General features: G+C 40.6%; 1 long non-coding RNA gene across 1 annotated transcript; it reads left to right on the top strand.

Moving 5' to 3' along the window:
• The first annotated feature begins 14,166 nt into the window (after nt 1-14,166).
• Nucleotides 14,167-16,688, top strand: LOC137183698 (uncharacterized). Its single transcript, XR_010928521.1, has 2 exons — nt 14,167-16,292; nt 16,413-16,688. It is a non-coding gene; the product is annotated as an uncharacterized lncRNA (long non-coding RNA).
• Nucleotides 16,689-17,351: the final 663 nt, after the last annotated feature.

Raw genomic sequence — 17,351 nt, 5'->3', positions numbered from 1 at the left:
ACCAGCAGTGGCCACAAACTTAAAGAGAACATGTTCTGCACATTTCCAGGTGTATATTTATACTGGAATATCTTTGCATGATTTACAGTTAAAAAATCCTTGTTTATCTTACACCCTTTATGCAAACATGAAACAAACTATAAAAGTAAGATTTCACTTCTTTTTCTCCTTCTTTACTCCAAATGTCAACTTCTCAAATCCATCCGTACATGTTGGACCTGAATCACATCTGAAATATGAGAGTGAACAACACATGGATGCAGCCGTCACATGATCCAAGAAAGTTCAGATAAGAACATGAGCTGTCTCACGCTGGAGAGGATCATCTACAGGTTGCAGCATCAGTCCTGTGTTGGACCACAGCAGGCGGGTCTGTGGACAGAAACCTGGTAACTCTGATGTTGTGGAGACTCACCTGCAGGAAAAAACTCTTCATTCTGTTCTGTTCATGGAGACTTTGTGGTTGTTAAATGTCTGTTTAGCTGAAAACAAACAAGGTTTACTTGTTCACCGTGTTTCTGTGAGCGCCTCAGCTCACCGCCGTCTCCGTCCTCGTGAATATTAATGCATGACGGCTCGTCACCTTTGAAGTTTTAATGCCATTACCAGCAAAGCTCTCTCTACTGAAAACACCACAATGGAGAAGTAATTACACAGCAGTTATGGCTTCGTAATGAAAAGAAAACCGGTGTCCTCAGGCCGCGCTCAGCTGCTGTTAATCAGTTGGAGGAAACAAAAAGGTTTCAGTCAGAGCGGGAACATCGGCTGCCTGGAGGAGCTGCTGGTAAGATGTTTTGTTTAAGGCGGTCTGAGTGCTACAGCTTCTTTCGGCTGTTTCTGCTAGAGGTCGCCACAGCGGCTCATCTGTTTCCATCTCTTCTTGTCCTCAGCATCTTCCTCTTTTGTCATGACAACCACCCACATGTCCTCCCTCAACATATATCCTCCTTCCTCTTTTCCTCTTGTCTGGCAGCTCTACCTTCTCCCAGTATAACCAGCATCTCTCCTCTGTACATCAAACCATCTCAATCTCACCTCTCTCGCTTTGTCTCCAAACCGTCCAACATCAACTGTTCTTCTAATATAGTCATTCCTAATCCTGTCCATCCTCTTCAGTCCCAACAAAAAAATCTCAGCACCTTCAACGTTGCCACCTCCAGCTCCGTCTCCCGTCTTTTCATCAGCACCAACGATACAAACCAGACAACATAAACCTTCCTTTCACTCTTGCTGGTCTCTTCCGTTGCAGATCGTCCATCCACTCCACCCGCACTCTCTTCTTCACTCCCCGTTACTTTGAACAGTTGAACCCAAGTATTTAAACTCATCCACCTTCACCACCTCGACTCCCTGCATCCTCACCATTCTGCTGTCCTCCCTCCCATTCACACACACACACACACACACACACACACATGTATTCTGTCTTTCTCCTCCTGACTTTCATTCCTCTTCTGTCCAGTTCAGACCTCGACCTCTGCAGGCTCTGCTCCACCTGCTCTCTACTCTCACTACACATCACAATGTCATCTGCAAAACATCAGAGTCCACAGAGACTCTGACCTGATGTAGTCCGAGCAGGTCTGAGTAATAAACACATGGAAACACCTTAGCGACAACCCCGGCAACCAAAACTATATGAGTGTTGAACAAACAACCTAATATGCTGATATCCACTCACAACTTTTAAAATAATTTGTAGGGGAGATTTGCCGAAATTGTCACATTTTTCACTCTTTTACTCAGATTTTTTTAAATCTATATATGTAATATTTTCAGGCAGATGTCCTACATGCGTCTGCTATTATAAAACACTTTTTCAAATCGAGAAAACAAGTTGTGAGGAATGAAACCGAAAGTCGACGCTGTCTGATGTTACAGTTGAAGTGCTGAGAGTCTCACTTTTAACAGCTTCTACTTTTCATGGCAAATCAACAATATTTCAGTCAAGCAATTGTTTTTACATTGATTTCATACAAAAGATGTGATCAGATAATGTATAAAACATAATATTATTATTAAAACTTACTGTTCATTGTTTACATCTACATAGTCAGCGAATTTGATTGATAGAAGTTGTAAAAATACTATAAAACTCTAATCAGACTTAGAATATAATTAAAATAACATCTGAATGAACACAGAGTATTGACCAGTACAGTGATCTTTGGGAGTTTATGCTATAACCACACATTTATATTTGTTTTATATAAGTTTTATTGATGAAAAACAGACATAGAAGACAACGGTATGAAAAAACTTTAAACATTAAACAGTACAAAATACATTCAAAAGTGTATAAACAGTATTTCATCTGGATTTGAAGCTGCTCTTGTGAACTCACACAGTGGCTTTAACATCATGTGTGTTCACATCGTAACATGAGACACATAAACAACAACAACAACAACAACAAGTCATCCAGAAATGCTCTTGTGAGCTGGTCACTAACCCTCTCTTCTTCTTCTTCTTCTTCTTCTCTTCTTCCTACCTGGTGGCTTTCTGGAAAATCAAACAAAGGAGAAAAATAATGAATCTGTGCAGATACAAATGTTAGAAACGAGCTGCTGGTTGCATCCGTTACAGACCAGAACCAGCATGCATGATGATGAAGACTATGCTAACTGATGAAGAACAGATACATGCAGACAACTGTGTGGATTTCAGCTCCACAACATACAAACACAACTTCATATTTGAAAAATATCTCTTGGATCTTAGTTTTACTTTAATCATTTGTGAGGCTTTCATGGTCCTTCAACTGTTTCTCCTCTCAGCCTCGTTATGTCATCGAGCCACATCATGCGTTCTCTTTCCACTCCTCGTTTCCCTTCAATCAGTCCTTCCAAAACCCTCGTCATCATCATCATCATCCTCCCACTAAACCCTATCAGACAGTTTGACCTTCAGCGTTCTCCTGTAGCACCGTATCTTATCTTTTTGCTTTGCTTTGAGCTAAACCGGTTTCTCAGCCGCTGCGTGGACAGATCCTGTTGATATTTCTCAGGGATGTTTGGTCCTGCCCTGGCCACATGCCGCCGTGATGAGGTCTTGATGGCGTTTACATAACAAGAGAAAAACATGTGTTTTACAACTGTAACGAGTTACATTTAAGGCGACTCTCCACTACCAAAATGTCCTGGAAGGCCCACATACCTGCAAATAACATAGAAAATCACTATAGAATTAAAAAATAAATGGCTCTTTGATTTATATTTAAGTGTAGATATCTGTGTTTGTATTTTAGTTTGATAATTAAACTAAAAATAAAAAAGTAGAACCAGGTTTCTTTACAGGTTTATAATTTCTGAATTTCTTTTTTTGGAAACATCCCCAACAACAAACATCCTGTGACTGTTGAAACCTGCAGCCTGTGTGTGTGTGTGTGTGTATGTGTGTGTGTGTGTGTGTGTGTGTGTGTCAGACTCATTAGTTGAGCTGGTATTTTAATTGTAGTTGTAACGAGTTGGAAGAGAGCAGAGTTTCAGGCTTCATTAGAAACACTCTCTCACCTTTTAACTACTGTGAGAGCGAGCTGCTGGAGGGGGCTGATTGACAACGCACTAATTAACCAATCAAGGAGCGGCGGGGGCGAGCGCGGCACCTGTGTGGTCACTCCGAGTGCAATTACCTTCTGCCTGCTCCCCTGCTTCCTGTTCAGCCAATCTGTCGGCCACTGAGAGCCTAATGACCCGCTAATAAGACAAGCGCTCCAGAGTCCATCATAATGAAAATCAGCCGACCCCTCCCCCCTCATGATGTGGCCGCTGATCATGAAGCCGGTCCTCGACCTTTCGGCTCGCTGAGAAGCCGCATGGCGTCGGTGAATATTAAAGAGGACGGATGATTTCCTGATGAGACCACTGGACTTAATTCTCTCCTCTGAGACAGAAACCAGTCGGCTGCCTCTCAGCACGAAATGAGAAAACTGCTCTCATCTCTCGATCCCCAGGTCATTACGGGACGTGATTGGATGAAGCCGCCGGGTTCACCTGACTGTCCTGCTGGACACCAGACGAAACCTGGTATCTCCAAAATGTCCAGAAAATAGTTGATTTATGAAATGTTGTGTTTGGAGCAAAAAAAAAAAAGAAACAGAGTTGAAATATTTTGAGAAATACGTCATATTTCAGTTTGTATAATATGCACAAAAAAAAAAAAGTTGAAAAAGTATTGCAGTAAAAGTACATAAGTATTATGAGCTTGATGTAGTTAAAGTATTGCAGTAAAAGTAGTGGTTTGGTCCCTCTGACTGATATATTATTATATATGACATCAGATTATTAATACATTTGGATAATCTTTTTTGAACTACAACAGCATTATTATGTGCAGTTTAAACAGCAGCACCTGAACTCAATATCAAGTCAATATTTTCTACGTTGCCCAACATCACAAATCTGCCTCCAGATGCTGCAGAATAAGAAGAGACGACATCCTCCATCTTTGATTTGATGTGAATAAGGAGAAAAACATTAAACCTCAAGATGGACAGACGTGTGTGTACAGAGTAGAGCGAAGCAGCTTATAGATACTTATAAACATATGTGAAGACTATGATCAGGTGGACATCAAAACAACTTCCAGGTGGCGCTCACAGACTGTATATAAAGATGGATGCAGCGAGGTGTGACATCACCTGTTGGTTTGATTGAAGCCGGTTTGAAGCTCAGAGTTGCAGCTTCTGGTCTTTTTCTGTTTGGAGTCAAGATCCTCCAAATAAGGAGTGTGAGGTGTTGCCTTTCATGGTCTGGAAACACGCCCCACTACCTCGAACCCAAGCTAACGTTAGCTTACTGGAGATACTGAGCGCTTGGGCTAACGTTAGCTTACTGGAGACACTGAGCGCTTGGGCTAACGTTAGCTTACTGGAAACACTGAGCGCTTGGGCTAACGTTAGCTTCCTGGAAACACTGAGCATGGCACACTTGGGCTAATGTTAGCTACTTTAGCTGAATTGTGCTAACAGGGCAGGTATCATAATCAAGTCACATTAAACTTAGTGAAATATTGTGACAATAGTCCGACTCAGTGTGAGTCCTGGAGCCGAGGAGAGCAGCTCTGTCAATCAACACCCACACAGCAGACATCAAAGCTACTGTAAGTCTTCAAATCTTATTAATGGAGCAACAATTTCCAAAATGACCACCAGCTCACTTATTAGAGGACCTGAATTTAGAGGTTGAGACCAGAACGACTCGTTGAAAACAAAGACAGACTCAGTATTTCCAGAGAGAAGTTGAGGCTTTTTGAATCAGGAGCTTCTTCAGGACTTTCTTCCTGCGTTGGCGTTCCCCAGACACAACGTTCTCACCTGGCTTGTAGTGACACATTTTGGTTCACTTACATTTTTTTTACGTGTGAAAAGAAACCGAACCAGGTTTACAGAGTCTCATTCTGCACACAGAGTCTGCCATGATCTCAGTCGTTTATTGGTGACCGTGATTAACGGGCTGTTACAGTCCTACAACCTGCCGTTAGACCTGATGGCATATTAGACAACTGTGTGTGTGTGTGAGTGTGAGTGTGTGTGTGTGTGTGTGTGTGAGTGTGAGTGTGTGAGTGAGTGAGTGAGTGTGTGTGTGTGTGTGTGTGTGAGTGTGTGTGAGTGTGTGTGTGTGTGTGTGTGAGTGAGTGAGTGAGTGTGTGTGTGTGTGTGTGTGTGAGTGTGTGTGAGTGTGTGTGTGTGTGTGTGTGTGCGCTGCAGGGAAAGTGACAGTATATTTTGTGCAAAGGTATGAATATTTTATGGGGTGAACTCATTAGACGCTTGGCCTCTCGGGAGCTCAGAGGAGAGTTTGTTTTGTTCCAGATTATTTGCGTGATGAATTATACATCTCTGAGATTCAACAATATGAAAACAACACAGACACAATTAGAGAGGGGGGGGGGGGCTATATTTACACTCCACACATCAAAAAGCTGCTTGGCCCACTTTACTGTCCACCTCACCTCCTGTCTGCGAAGGACACATAAAATCTGCTTTGAAATGAAAATGATGATTAGAATAAATAATAATAAATATTTCAGTCTTTTAAATACTGTCAGATAAAGTTTCCTCTTGTTAATGACAAGAAAACCTCACAGCAGATGTGAGATGTGTTCTTCATCGACATAGATCGAGAACTTCATTTTTCTTTTAAGCTATTAAGCATAAAAATGTCGTTAAATTAAATGTCTCCTCACTTTTTTGATGTGGTGGAATGAAACAGCTGAAACACTTCTGATTCATTAAAGGACACATTCTGCACATTTCCAGGTGTATATTTATATTCTGGAGCTCTGCTGGAATATCTTTACAGTTAAAAACTATTTATTAATATTTTATTGGCTGTTTTAGCTCCCAAGTTGTGTCTCAGGAGGCTTCATCAACAAACCAGGAAACAAACTATAGAAGCAGGATTTCACCACTTTTTCTTACGTACAAGTATGAGAGTGAACAACACATGGAAACACCTTAGCAACCGCCTCAGCAACCAAGGCTAAAGAACAGCATGTGTGACGAGTCGACATCAGCTCGTCAGCAAGGTAGAAAAAAAAAAAAAAAACTGTTGTAAACGAAGCGTTCAGAGCAGGTTGAAGCCCTGAGTTTTGACTTGCAGGCAGCATTTCTTCATACGTTCACCTCAAGTTTTGGAACTTTGACTGTGTTTAACATCCGACATCAGAACAGGATGTAAAATAACAGAAAACCACAAAAAGCAGAATAAGTGCAGCCTTGTTATTGATCCTACAGTCTCTGAACTCTTCTGGAGGAATGAACATCATTGCTCATCAAGATCTTCCTCATGTGGTGTTGTGATGATGATGATGATGATGATGATGATGATGATGCAGAGCGCCGTCTAACACGTCAGTCCTAAATCTCTGAGTCATCCTGGAAGAGACCACTCCCATCAGGATAGACATCACTCACAACTACTTTGTATTGATTAGCAGTGACTCTTCCATGCCAGCATAACAGAACCCCCAGACCCCCTCACTGTAGGGGTCCAGCATTCAGACCTGGACCAGGTTTTCCTTTAATTCATCTGCATACACACAGTATATTATATCTGCACACTGGAAGAGAGGAGCATCACACCTGGACTGTGCCTTTAACGGCGTGACGTGGGCTCGTCTCCAATCTCCGCCGGCTCTATTAGGGGGCTGACAGGGCTGTGAATGGGCTGGAGGCCCCGTGGCCTCGGAGCAATCACCACGGCCATTTCACACCCTGCTGATCCCCTCATCTGCTGCAGAGACGAGAGAGGGGCTCCGAGGGCCCCGGAGGCCCCTGATGAAGTCCTGACCTCGCTCTCCAGAACCCACAGGATTAAAAAAAAATACTCCTCCTGCTCGTAGTGGAGACGGCTGCTCGAGTTAGTCGACAGACAAATTAGAAAGTTTTATACTGAGATGAGAAACGTGACTTTGTTAAAAAAAAAAAAGTGACTCTCAAGTCGCTGGACTTTAAAAATGAAACTTAGAGATAAAAACACTGAAACACAATCTGACTTAAATCATAGAAACACTGCAAGAAAAGAAGAAAACAAACTTATAATGCAGCCACACGATCACACGATGCTTCAGGAAGGAACATTTTGGGCTCCAGTTCCTTCTCTCTCTCTCTTTAGAGTTAAATGATGCTTAAACACCAACATCTTTAAATTAATAAAGATGACAAACTATAAACACGTCTGAATGTCGACGTGGTCGGACAACACGGAAGAACTGACCTTTAACGACCTTAATGAGAGGAAGTTATATCGCTGTGTTGTATCGAATTGTTGCAGAAAAATGTATCAGAGCAAAAACACTCTCTTAATAATAAAAAGGGAGTCAGAGGTCCAAGCAGCAAAGTGTTCTTTTATTGCTGGCAAGAAAAGGAGAGCAAATAGCACTTTTTTACAAAGAACCAAATCGCTCCAAAGGTTTTTCTTTGGGGCATTGTTTTTATGTCCTTGGGTCGGCTTAGGTCACACCTTATCATCCACCCTCCCTAATTTTTGACCAATTATTATGTTACTTTTATCTCCGTCACTCGTTGTTGGTCAAAACTCTTCAAAACAGGTTTTGAGCTGTTTGAGGATATGTACTGGCATATTCAATTCTACCTGATTATATCCAATTTTTTATATAAGTATTGGGAATCATTTTACACCATTATTGCCAAGTTGTCTTCTGGCCTCTTATTTTTTGTAAGTTATTCTAGTCATTTTACACCCTTATTTCTTGATCTCCTCCAGAGAGTATTTTTTTGAAAGGTGAAGACTTTAGCAGACCCAAGCAAAGTGACATGTAATACAAACACACTCAAATTTCTCCAGTGTATGATTATGATTCTTCTACCGTGCCTCTATACGTACATTGTGATTAAATATGGTTCATGAGATTATAACTACACCAATACAAATTGTATCACACTAGCCCTTATTACTTATAAACTTATAAAATCAATCTGCATAGCTTAATATTGTCTTTAAGCACACCAATGACTTTTAATGAAAATACACCACAGCTGCACGGATTTTAAAGCCCTCTCAGGTAAATTTGTGATTTGTAATATGAGGCGACAAATAAAATTGACTTAACTTGACTTCAGATTTAAATGTCTTCTATGATGCTAATAAAAAAAAACCCTGTTTTTTTTAATAAAAAAATTCCCAAATCTCAGCCTGACTGATTTGGTATCTTTAGTAGCTTCAAAATGTAAAGTTGTGTTTTTCTAAAACATTGGACTTCCTGCAAGAAACACTTGAACTAACAGATTTGTTCTTAAGATGTTTATACGAAGGATTTAAGAACATTTGTGATATTCAATTTTTTCATATATTAAATTTTCTCTGAGGTACAAACAATCGAGTCCTGAACAGACGTCTGACTTCCTTCACAAGGAAACATTTGTTTGACTAATTATTAATTATTATTATTATTATTATTATTATTATTATTATTATTATTATGACAGCCTGAATTCATTTGGAGTTTAAATAAGATACCAAAATTAACAAAAAGTATATAACTAAAAACACAAACTTAATGCAAGATTAATTAATATGTTTACCATCATAGCTGCCAGTTTTTTTAGATTTGTATGTTGGTGCAGCAACAGAAACATTTCAGTATCTACCACACGACGCCTCATATTAGTATTATTAGTATAGTAGTATATTAGGATATATTAGGAGCGTTTTGCTTTGCAGCATCTACCTTCATGTCAAACGTTCCCTCTTCAGTTCTGTCACAGTGCAGCTGCTCTGATTCATGTTTATTAACTGTTTCAGCTCTTATTCAACTACTGACACTGACTTGAAGCAGTGTTTTTACTGTTTGGGAAGTGGAACATGTCGCCTTATATGGACATTTTAGGGGCGTGATTTATGCTACAAACAGGTGACGTTCATCAGGCTGAAACGAACGATTTACCACAAGTTCATCAGTTAAGAATATTTGTTGAATCCGACTGTAAAAATACAGAAGTGTTCTTGCATGAGGCTCAATGTTTATTGTGTAAAGACGGCAGAGTCGAGGAGGTTTTGTGATGCTCTGCAGGTTCGGTTTGTTGGGTGATGAGCAGGACGGCGTTAACAGCAGCCTGCACATGTGGACGTAGACATTAATGAATCTATCTGTGGTTTGGCTCCATGATAACCAGCAGGCCTGCTCACTGTGTGCAGAAACGGGGGGAAAAAACACAATTAGAGCTGTAAATGACAATCTGCTGCCCGACAAAACCAGAAATGAGCTGGAGAAGAAAAAAAGAAGAAATGCCACATTCAGGGACCCGTCGCAGTTCTACTGCTGTAATGATCTCCAATCAGAGGCGACTAAATGGACAATTTTCCTGCCCGGACTTTAATGTGTGATACTCATCAGCCTCTCTGCCTCAAATAGAAACTGATGTGTCGGGTCTCTGCCTGTTTCAGGGGAATGTGAGATTTTCAATTACCTCGCCGCAGCGGCGGCCAATCTTAATAACTTCTTTCTTAATTCGTGTTCACGTCGGCGTTGAGGTGTTGCATCCAGGCGTTTCCCCCTCACGAATACGAGACTGGCACCACTTAGCTCCATCAGGACCCCCCGCCCCTCCCTGCTAACCGCCCCGCTCCTGCAGAATAAAGGTCAAGTAATCAGGCATCTGGAAGGACAGCTCATTTGTCATCCCTTGATAAATGCGTCAGCAGCTAATCTGCGGAGCAGGACCCCGCCGCGCTGCCCCGAACAGAAAGGTTAACTGATTCAAAACAGGAAGGGATGGAAGACGACGACACGGCGAGCAGCAGCAGCAGCGGAGGGAAAAAAAAAAAAAAAGAGTAAAACTTCATTTTGATTCAATTGTTTGGTGGCTATTTCTGGACCGGTGGATTGTGGGAAAGCTCCGACAATAACCTCCACCCCGCCGCTAAATGACAGCAGACTACAGCGAACATTAACCGTGACAAGAAATTACCAGCGATGAGGCAAGAAAAGCTGCTGCCTCCATCTTCCTCTCACATCCTCTTCATCTCCCAACAGCTTCTCTTATCTGCTCAAACTCGACCGCTCTGAAAAACCACAAATCCAGCCGAGATTCTAATTATTATTTTAAAATCTGGTACTGAAGTTCTTTGAGAAATGTATGAATGTAGTAAAAAAGTGCAGAGGTTGTGTTACGTGTTCCTGCACACGCTCAGTGGCGTCTGCCGTACAAAGAACCTCCTGAGAGTTACGATCTGATCGCTGTTTCTAAACGTTACAGTGACCAAAGGAACATGTCACCCAGTGCAGCACTGTGACTTCATAGTTTGTGTTTTTTAATAGTTTTTGGACAACAGGAGGTCTCCAGCTCAGAGGAATAAGATATCAGGCTTTGAGCACACACACACACACTAAAAAAAAATATAGAAAATCATCAGCTTTATCCTTTAACCTCTTAAGTTTGATTATCTGATGCCCGTTTTGCAAAACACACTGGAAACAACAGAGAATCCTCCATCACGTTAAAGACTGCTGTGGTTCTGGTCATCCCACCAGATCTCTCTACACAGCTGCTGTTTTATGCATGTTTGTTTAGTTAGAGTTAGATTTTAGGATAGTGATTTATTGATCCTGTGACTGTAAACTGAATATCTGTGAGGAGAAGCAGAGCAGTTCGACCCAAATACACGAGACCGAAGGCAGAACAAAAGCTGAAGATTAACATCTTTATTCCGGACAAACGGAGCCGAAGATCCAACAAGACTGAACTGAAAACCAGGACTTAAATAAAAACTGAAATAATGAAACAACAAGGAACAGGTGGTGAGACACAGGGGCAATGCTGGGAGCTGATTGGCTGACGAGCCTGAATGCAGGGCAGGTGTGGAGGGAAGTAACAGCACCATTAAAATAATGGTGCTACACGGCTGCTATTATATGAAGCTATTATATTTATTATTATTTAGCTGTTATTATTATGAAGGACTTGGATGGCAAACAATTTTCTGCAGTTAAATGCAGACAAAACTGAAGTCCTGATCTTTGGCCCTGACAATCTTCAGTCAGCAACCTCGGTGCCTCATCTTCATCCTCCCGGTCTTGTCTGCGCCATCTTGGTGTAATATTTCGACCAATCAATGAGTTTTGAAGCGGATGTTAAGACGCTGATTAAATCATGTTTCTTTCACCTGAGAAACAGTCAAACTCTGGTCTGTGGTGTCAAGAAATGAAATGGAGATGTTAATACATGCTTTTATCTTATTTGTCTTAATAAATCTTTCATACAACATTTACAAACTGTCCGAACGCTGCTGCTGCTGCTGCTCGGCTTCTAACACGATCCAACAGATGGTCACATGTAACTCCTATTTTAACCTCACTGCACTGGCTTCCAGTAAATTTTAGAATTCATTTTAAAATGTTGGTGCTCACTTGTAGAGAGAGTCCTACATGGCTCCACAGTACATTAGTGACCTTCTGCATCCCTACAGCACCAGTCCAGCTGTTAGATCCTCCATGCAGGGCTTTCTAAGACCTGAGGGGGATCACGCCTTCCAGTCAGCAGCCCCCAACCAGCTTAAGGTCCTTGGATAATATAGACTCCTTTAAAAAGCAGCTAAAAACATGTTTGTTCAGACGGGTGTTTGGGTAACGTGCTATTTTATCTTAACTGCTCTACTTGTGTATTTTATCTGGTGTCTTTGCTTTTCTTTATTCTGATTTTATTTTTATTTCACTTTATCTTTATTTTATTTCTTTGACTGTGAAGGTGCTATATAAATAAACTTTGCTCGCTTGCTATTACAGTAAAAAGAACAGACGTTGGTACAAACATTAACTATTCTTTTATTCCAAAAGTCGTACAAGAAAGTGTTTATTAAAGATGGACCTGTCGGAGAGTAACTGCCTGCCTCTAAGAAGTAAAGCAAACGCATCCACAAGGCGACAGGGGATCATCTGATTGGTCAACACTTCATCACTACACGGCATTCTGTTGGTCGAGGACTTGACAGGATTATTGCACAAAAAAATCTGTGTGTGAAGAGAAGAGCTGAAGCTGGAGCAGGAAACAACATGTCTGACACAAACGCACAGTTTGAGCAAATCGAAGCTCAAACAGGCTGTTTGAGAGCGAACGTTACAGTTTTGAGGGAAAGAACGTGAAATCAATAAATCATGCTCTCAAATTGAAAGACAACGTTCTTGAATAAAGATTAAAAAGCTCCATAGCTGAAATGTTTCCAGAGGGGCTGAGAGTCAGCTGAGGGTATTTTTACCTCGAAGCCGCTTCACATCGATGATTCATGAGACGAGATTTGCATCATCAGTGGGCACGCAGGGACCTATTTCCTGGAGAAACACCAGCCGTATTATCCCAGTTACAATCACCTCTCGGCTCATTTATGATGAAAAGACACAGCGGCATAATTAAATTAGTCTTTATTATATTTTTATTGAATTAAATTATTCTCTTCTTACTCATCTGGGAAGTTTTTCCACTCAGATTTCCAACAGAAGAGTGATTCAGTAACACAGTGTGACGAATAATCTCACCTCAAAGGTCCCCTTGTTGGATTTCTGAGGTTTCCTGAGGTGTCATGTCTCCTTCAGTGAATAGTGTCTTCACGTGAGCCGAGACAGTGAAATACCGATAAAAGCTCAGATAAAAAGTGGACCTTGAGTTTATATTTTAAGGTCATGAACGCACGAGACTCACAGTTTAGTCTCTAAACGCTTCGATCAACTAGAGACTGAGGACGAGCTCCCAGGTTGTGTTGTTAAAACCGAAAAAAAACCTGCAATGTAGAACAATGTAGAACTAAGTCTTTAGAGCGACCCTTCATACTGTGGTGATGACATGCAGAGAGGAGGAGGATGGAGGGGGGGGGGGGGGGGGGGGGGGGGGGGCGTTCAAGCAACTACGAAGCCTTTAGAAATCGACCAGACGATCAGTAGGCGAGATACTAGAGGTGTGCCTGAATACAAATACGTTATTCAGCATAGCACAATTAGTGGGGTTTTTATGAACATTTGTTTCATACAAATATTTCAAAAGTTATTTGTTTTCAGGAAGAAAAACAAACCATGTTAAACACCAGCGAGCAGGTCGGTTACATCATCACTATCTCAGTGTCTCTCCTCTGCTCCGCTGTGACGTCTATCAGCAGGTCTCAGTGAGGGGAGTCGCATCCACCTGCTACATGACGCACATTTCCTGATTTAGACATCAGTCCTGGAGTTGGGAGTGTTACAGAGATAAAGCTGAACTACTGACACACGCTTCATGAACACTTATTTTAATTTCAATTTTCTAAAATTAAAAGCGAAATAAAAACAAAAACAGGATTTTTAAGCCTCTTTCCACTTTTATTCGAATACAAATACAGATACTGGATTCTCTGCTCATCCCTTCGAGATACATAATATCACTTTGTGGGAGCGAAATTTTCAAGACGACAAAGATAACGGCTCTTTACTCCTTTTTTGGAGTAACTCAGGATTTGCCCGTCACACACAAACACCCATAATTCAGAACAAACAAGAACTTTATTTTGAAAATAATGACCACAGCTTCAGTCGACTTCTTCTGTCCAATATTAACATCAATAAATTGCATATCCATCATATTCTCATCATCAGAATCCTCTCGACAGGGAGAAACAGGAGGAAGAGGAGGAGGAGGAAGATGCCCAAGTGGAGGGTTACGCTGAAGGAGGACTGGTAGTTCTCCTGTAAAATGGCAGCAAACAGAATAATCACAATCTAAAAACATTTACATATTACATCACAGCAGACATGGACCGAACCTTCAGACTGTGGCGCGAAGAGGAAAACGGGCTCTGCAGTCAAACTTCCTGCAGGTTTCAGCTGAGATGCTCCGACCTCGTTGGTCCCCCGTCTCTAAATGTCCAAACTTTTGATGCTCCATTACTCTTCCTCCTGCCAGCGATGAGGTCGATCGGTGCTGATATTGCCAAATCACAGAGTCACCCAGAGGCTCTTAATAAGCACTCGCAGTGATGGAAACAGCTGCTGAGGCGTCAATAGATGGATGGGACAGCAGAGAGTAAGAGCTTAATGTCTCGAGATGTGTGAAGAGTTTTTAATTCAAAGCATAAAAAAACTACAGAAGAAAGTTCCCCAAGTTCTCATTTTGTTTTTACTGCCGATAAAAGAAGCAGAATATGAAGAAATCTCTCAGGTTTCTTGTTTTAGTGTCTCAATGTTAACAGAAAAACTATCTGAGGATGTGAACACGTGTCTGGACTATTACTGCTATTTTATTTTAATTAATTCATGGAGTCTAATTTCTTAATTTGAAAGCAAAGTTTAGTGATTCAGGATCAAGTAAATTATGAATGAATTTGTATTACTAATTGAAAAACAAATTATAAATTCAAGAACATGAATTAAGTCACTTTAGGGCACAAATTAAGTAATTTGAGAGTTTGAAAGCAAAGAGTTACTAATTCAAGAGCACAAACCACAAACCGTCTTTCCTCAGAGGCCTCCCCACTAATTACTAAATAGAAAAAACTGATTGATTGATTCAAGAGCATGAAAGAGTCATTTGAGAGCATGAATTATTAATTAATTACGTGTACAGCCGGTCAGTCGATCTCAACAACGACTGGATGGATTGTGATGATATTTTGCTCAGACATTCATGTTTCTAAGAGTTTGGATCTTAATCGTTTTGGTGATGCCTGTAGCACCACGAGGTTCATATTATTGGATGGATCGCTGTTAAATTTGGTGCACGTGTTCGTGTCCATCTCAGGATGAGTTGTAGTAATGTTGGAGATCAAAATCCTGATTTGTCCGATACTTTTGTTTATAACCAAGTTCCTGTAAACATGGTAGATATAATATTTCTAAATGTTAGCATGTTGTTGCAGTCAGTTCAGTGTTATAGCTAACTGCTGTAACTTCATGTTAACTGTTTTCATGTTTACTGAGCCTCAGAACGAACATCAGTCAACATAGAGTCAATGAATCGATTGTCAACTATTAAAGTAATCAGCAACTGTTTTGATAATTAATTGTTTTAAGAAAAAAAAGTCAAATCTCTCTGATTGCAGCTTCTTAAATGTGAATATTTCCTGCTTTCTTCAGTCTCTGTGACAGTAAACTGAGTATCTTTGTGTTGTGGACAGAACGAGACATCTGAGGACGTCGTCTTGGTCTTTGACAAACACTGATTGACGTTTTTCACTATTTTCAGACATTTTATGGATCGAGCAACTAAACTACAGTCACACAGTGAAGCCCAGTGTGACTTTATGACAACATAACCTTTAAACAGGCGGGAGACTGGAGGTGCTTTTCAATCAGCAATTACCTGAGTCAGTTCTGTCCGAACCTGCAGGCGGCCTGATCGATCGATGTGTCTCTGCAGATCAGAGCGACGCTCAGCTGTCGGCTCCCAGTTTCCCATCCTGCCCTGGACGGTAGATAAATACATTTACTCAAGTACTGCACTTAAGTACAGTTTTGAGGTACTTGTACTTTACTGGAGTATTTCCATGTGATGCTACTTTCTACATTTCAGAGGGAAATATTGTACTTTCTACTTGTTTAAATTGTCTGCTCTTTTTTAAAAATGTGTTATGCACTTTGTGTGAAAGGTGTTAAAGGTGTGTCACGATCTCAATTATAAGTTGAAAATTGATTGAAACGGACGTTCGATTTCAACCTTCGACATCAAAAATAGGATCAGAGATTCTCCGTGTAATCTCCCGCCGCCTGCTTGTGCGACTTTTCAGGACAACATGGCCGCTGCCGGAGTTGGAGATGATGGAGAAACAACAGAAGTTTGAAATCCTCCTGGTGTGGCAACGTTTTGCCTTCCTGTGAGTTGTATAAACAACAAACAGAAAAACTAAAGTTGGAAATATATTGATACAGATTCAAACTGCCCGGATCAATAACTCATAAGTTAAAACACAAACGACATCTCTTTCCTACCGTAGTGAGGAAGACAACGAGCTACAACCTGATCTTCACCACAACGAGACGTCGTCCCCGCCGGACTGATGACGTCTGGGAGACGAGTCCTCAGGGTTCGTCTGCGAAGTGCAACACGACTTAAACCCACCAGGATTAAATCAAGCTGTTGTAGCTGTTGTAAATGATCCTTCTGCCATCTTCTGGCTCTTCTCTTTTGTTTTTGTGTTGAACATTTGGTTCCCGATTGGCTGCTGAAATAAGTTATTGTTCTTACATTTAAATAAATAATTTAAATTTGACCATCTTGCCTCAGTGTGATACATTCCCAGGTTATATCAAAGCTGATACCATGTAGCCTGTATTTTTAAAGAAGAATTTGAAAATGTAAATGACAGTTTATAAGGCATAAAACCAATAATCTGTTCTTTACAAATCAAGACTTGATGGTCCAACAGCAGCAAAGCTGAAAAAAAAATGTTTTCAATCAAAAATTGAATTGAATCATTGATTTGGAGATTCATGACACACTATTAAATAAAGTTTATTACTATAAAAACATGATACACTAATTAAATACACTAATAAACTGCATTAATAGTAACAGTACTGCATCATATATATTAATATTAATCTACCCAAAGTATCTAAATTTGGCTCCACATTGATGAACTACAACATTAAAATGTACTTCGTTAGTTTCCAGCACTGCTATTAATTTATGATCGTTTCTAAAAGAGTTACGAAGCTTTTTGAAAACATCTCGTTGGCTTAAGAAAGTTGATAAGATGCTTAAGATGCTTTTCTGTTATTAACGCCAAAGTCATCTTTCAACAGAGCTGTCAATCAAACACACGCAGCATCGAATCGACTTATCGATCAGCTGATTCATAAACACAGCAGGAGAATATGCAGCTGCATCACATTTGCATGATGGAATGAACATTGAATATCTGTCAGCTGGC

The sequence above is a fragment of the Thunnus thynnus genome, chromosome 5 (genome assembly GCF_963924715.1).
Source record: "Thunnus thynnus chromosome 5, fThuThy2.1, whole genome shotgun sequence".
Lineage (NCBI taxonomy): Eukaryota > Metazoa > Chordata > Actinopteri > Scombriformes > Scombridae > Thunnus > Thunnus thynnus.
This window is presented reverse-complemented; position numbering and strand designations above follow the sequence as displayed.